The sequence below is a fragment of the Pinus tabuliformis genome, chromosome X, assembly GCF_031772625.1.
Source record: "Pinus tabuliformis cultivar Carrire ecotype Pingquan chromosome X, CPIR1, whole genome shotgun sequence".
In the NCBI taxonomy this organism is placed as follows: Eukaryota; Viridiplantae; Streptophyta; class Pinopsida; order Pinales; family Pinaceae; genus Pinus; species Pinus tabuliformis.
In genome coordinates this window covers 790,831,737-790,836,847 of record NC_142308.1, presented here as the reverse complement: position 1 = coordinate 790,836,847, position 5,111 = coordinate 790,831,737, and the positions used below count along the sequence as shown (strand labels likewise).

At 35.7% G+C, this 5,111-nt stretch overlaps 1 long non-coding RNA gene across 1 annotated transcript; it reads left to right on the top strand.

Annotated features, from left to right (window-relative positions):
• The first annotated feature begins 1,635 nt into the window (after positions 1-1,635).
• Positions 1,636-2,841, top strand: LOC149142203 (uncharacterized). The gene is made up of 2 exons (XR_016264221.1): positions 1,636-2,468; positions 2,708-2,841. It is a non-coding gene; the product is annotated as an uncharacterized LOC149142203 (long non-coding RNA).
• The last annotated feature ends 2,270 nt before the right edge of the window (positions 2,842-5,111 follow it).

The following is a 5,111-nucleotide window of genomic DNA, read 5'->3' as shown; positions in this document are numbered from 1 at the left end:
TATGCACGCATGCCTTGCTGTGCGAGCATCTAGAGCCTCCCAGACGCATGCATGCCTTGCTATGCGAGTGTACGGAGCCTCCCAGACGCACACATGCCTTGTTGTGCGAGTGTACGGAGCCTCCCAGACGCACCCTTGTCCATATCAAGGGAGAGTCAAGGGGTTTGATGCACTAAAAGATCAGTTGGTCTCAGGCGCTAGTTACTTGAGTGGTTGGGATGACTCCTGAGAGTTTTGTTGTTGATATGGAAGGTCTGTGTGGCGTGTTTCTACCGATTGCACTTCCTTAAGGTCACTTAGGAGGTTGAATCTCATTATAGTGGCCTCTCGACGCATATTTACCCAGGCTGGCCGGTTACTTAGGTAGATGTGGAATGAAGGTGTTACATCCCTAATCTTTATTTTTTCAAATATCATGTGTAAATTATATGAATAGTCTCTCTAATCTTTATTTCTTCAAATATCATGTGTAAATTTTATGAATGGTCTGAACATTTGATTTTTTGAATCCTTCATGAAAAGTAAATTATATTTATAAGTAGAAATTTTTTAATCTTTATCTCTTCAAATATCATGTGTAAAACATGAATAATTTGAATATTTTTATTTTTTATAAATTTTGTTGAAAATTTGATTAAATGTCTTCCGATTAATTTGATCTAAAATTTGATTAAACATTTCCAATTAATTTTAACTTCCTTACATATTAGAAAAAGTTAAAATTTAAACATCAGATATGAAAATAACAAATAGATTAAAGTTACAATTTAAATAATAATAACAAATTACTTTATCCACCATTATTTCCAATTAATTTTACTAAAAAAAATTAAATATTTTCCAATTAATTTGATCTAAAATTTGATTAAACATTTCCCAATAATTTTAACTTCTTTACGAATTAAAAATAAAATAAAATTTAAACATCAAATACTAAAGTAACTGATAGATTAAAGTTAAAATTTAAATAATAATAATAAATTACTTTACCAACCATTATCTAGTTTCGATGATAATTATTAATAATTTTTAATTTGATATTTAAGTTTATCTTAAATAATTATTATAAAATTAAGAGTTACCTTCAAAATTTTCATAATGCTTTTTTAAGGGCAATTTTCTTATAAATTACAAGTAATGCCTTTTTTAGGGAAATTTTCTTATAAATTACAGGTTATGCTTTTTTTGGGAATTTTTCTTATAAATTACAAGTTTGCAATCCTTTAGATAAATGTAGAAAGTCTATAGATAAAAGATGAAGATGAATTTAGTTAATGCATAGCCAGTAAGCAAACTTGGAAAGCTTGATGAGAAAGAATAGAGTCGACTATTACAGGTTCCTTGTGTGCGAGGACAAGGACAAGGACATGGACATGAATTATTTAGGTTCAATAATTGATGAACCTATTAAATACCTTGCGGGTCAAGCATGGTATTTTTTTTTGAAGGTCTACACGCGTTTCCAGGAATTTAGTAAAGCGCGTACCATGTGCCACCTTACAGGTGTAAACATTTAATTGGATAATGACTTCAGAGAGCAGTGAAGATGATGACCCCATCGACAAACTGCTTTTCTTCTGCAAAGCATTAACACATTCACCCATGTTCGCTCATTAATTATCACAATAACTAATAATAAAATAATGAAAACCATAGCCATTGTCCCCTCACGCTTCTCATCCCTGCACGTTTCCCAACTTAATTATAGTTTTTGGTGGGTGTAACCTTTTACAGATGCCAATTTCACTTTTAATCCCCATTCATTTCTATCCTAACCTATGAAACTCGAGAAGACTCTGAGCCTGGCAGCGAGTCAGGTGGGATTCGAACCTTGCACCTCCGACGAAGTTCTTACCACGCGCTGTTGCATGTGATATTTTTGGAAATCTGAGTATGTAAGTATATCCTGAATGGGGAAGGGATTCGAACATTGCACCTCGGACGATGCTTTTACCACGGGGCTGTACATATATACGGCATTTTAGAAAATATCAATTTGTAAGGACTGTAAACCCTAACCCTAGGACTAGGACCATTTCCTCTGCATCGCGTCACGTCACGTCAAGTTAAGTTAATTTTTAGGGCACCTAACAATTGTATTGACTTGGTTTGGTTTGTGAGGAACGGAGAATCAAGTGGCTTCTGCCGGCCGTTAAGGCGGGCAGTAGGTCCCCCGGTTCGGTCAGGATGCCAACGCCTCCTCCACCGCCTCCCCCGAAACCCTCCGCTCCCTCCCCAAAACCCTCCGCTCCATCTTGATCCCGATCTATAAATAGCAGAGCCTACCAGTGTAATGCAGTTTGCCGCTCCGTGTCTGGAAGCTTCTTGGCGCTGTGGTTCCTTCCCTTTTTTCCTCTTCGCTTAGCCTTCTTAATCGTTGTAGTTGTAGTTGTGGGAGTATTTTTAATTTGCCGGCGGTTTTTGTGAGATCCGTTCAGTTGACCGTTCCGTTTCTTGTGGATTGTCAGGTGAGCATTTGTTCTTACGGTTATACCTGAATCACTCTCTTTCTTTTGTTGTAATGCTCAACACAATCCGTTTTGTTAACCTGCTGCTGCTTTTGCTTTGACGGGGCTAACCAGATCTGTAACGCACTGTTTGCGCGTTATGTTTTGCGTGTATATGACCATGCTTGGTGCATCTTCTGTGTCTTTGACCCAAATATTGTAACGTCACCCCTAATTTTGTATATTGTGTGATGTCTCAGATCGTTTATCAGGAGAAGCCATGAGTTCATCGCATCTTCATAACTGTTCATCAGGGCATGAACATGTGTCTCATCCTCTAGCTCCTCAGAAGGATGTAAATTCATGGCCTTCAATGAAGAGATCTCCCTCGACAGACTCGATCGGAGGTGGAGGAAAGACTTGTGTTTGCTCTCCAACAACCCATGCGGGGTCCTTCCGTTGTCGATTGCATAGAAATTCGGATTCCTTTTCTTCCACACACGTCCATCCACCGCCGCCGCCTCCACAGAATCCTTCTCATCCCCATCCTCCCGCTGCGCAGTCATCAATGGCTGCTACGACTTCCAGGACGGTAGAGGCGCAGTGAATCTCTGGAGAGAAGCAGCATCATGTTACTTTTATAGCAGCCTTTTCCTTCATCTCCTACCGCTTCCTAAAAGTATGCAAAGCCATTCCGCAGCACAGCAAAGCACAGCAGTAGTAATCTTTTTGTCAATTTTGTGTAAATATAGTATGGTTTTATCCACAAATTACATGAAATGCTTGCAAAGTTTCAGGTATTGCTATTCTTTACCCTATTTTGCATGTACTAATGTTCGGTTGCCTGTAGGTTCCAAAGCAAAATGCTAATGCTATCTTGTACTAGAAAGTGCTAAGATAATGTTATATGTTGAGACTGTTATTATTATTTATAGGCGTTCTTGTTTGTAGGCGTATACTCTATATCCTGGATTGAGTTACTTCTATGGATAGTCTATATGTCAATGGGCTTGTAAAGCGTCTGTTAATGAATATTACTGTAAAGCATTTGAGGTCATTACTGTAAAGCATTTGAAACCTCAGATCATTAACATTGCTATTGCTTTCAATCATAAACAATGGACTACTCTATTATTTGAGTATATTCGACATGATTCTCGGTGATCAGTGGTTTATATGAATATATGTAGAGCCTCCGATGCCCTGGGTTTTTTAAGAAATACTGGCTGCAATTCAGAATCATGTTATTACTAAAATCAAAGCCCTCGACCCCCTTAAAATTTAAGGCAGGCCTGGAATTATTCTCTTGAAAAAATATTTAATGAAACCCTTGATATGAAGATATGGCCATCTGTTTTTGCTCTACTTGAAAATACTTAATGCAAACAATTTTATATAATCTTGCAAGGTTATTCGTAAATATGAGTAGCAATTTGTTAAAATAATACATATCAGGTAAAAAAGAGGGCTGTGAAACTCTTACATGCCTTTTAACCTGTAAACGTTCTTTCTAAAGTAATTTCATTATACGTTTCACATAAAGAAACGTTCTTCCTAAAGAAATTTCATTATACGTTTCACACAAGGAAGTTATCTCACTCACTCTTACTTACTTTTAAATTTGTGGCATTCAAAAGTAATATTTAATTAAAAGCGTAAATTGATTTCATCTTTTGGTTCGTATTCCATTTATAATCTACAAATTTCCTTTTAAGAATAGGTGATTTATTTGCATATAAAATGATAATGTCTGAACGAACTATTCATAAAAAAAATTTCTATATGCAGGGTTGTAGAGGGATTCAATAAAAAAATTATTCGCGAGAGTTCATATTTCTAGGCTTTGCGTGTATTTTATGGGTTGAGAAAAGGACAAAATTATTCGCGAGAGTTCGTATTTCTAGGCTTTGCGTGTCTTTTATGGGTTGAGAAAAGGACCTCTGAAGAAGGTGAAACGATATTCGGACGGGTTGGTTGAAACATGGGTTTCGTATGTCATGTGAATTGCAAAAAAAAGGCAATCCCTCATGTTCACCAACTTGGTATTATTTATTTATTTATTATTATTATTATTTTATGTGATCCTTATTCGTTATTATAATTGTTCATTTTTATTATTATTTTATTTTGTCTGGTTTAAGCATTTTATTAACATGGTAGATGCAGCAAGTCTTAGAAGATAATCCACCTACTCATTTCTTATATTCGTAAGATTGAAGCCTTTTCTTTGACTTTCACATCATCTACTTGACATTTCTTTTATGTTTTCATCTGCAGAGTGGTTGACGAAGTGTGAAACCGAGTGGCTTGAGAATTTGTTCATACACATACTTCAGGAAAAAGTACACATGATTCAGAAACGAAAGTAAGTGGATTTTGTTGGGAAAACAGCTTGTAATTTTCTTCTTGATGGAGAAGGAATCTTGGATTTTGTTCTTCTTGATGGAGAAGGAATCTTGGATTTTGTTGGGAAAACAGCCTGTAACAAAATCCTTCTTGATGGAGAAGGAATCTTGAAGGAAAGAAACGATGGAAATGACAATTAGGTTAAGGTTATATTACAATTAGGTTAAGGTTATAAATTGGTAAAATGACTCTAGGATAGATTATATAGAATATAAATTTAAGATTTATTTATAATTAGTAACAAAATAATAAAATAAC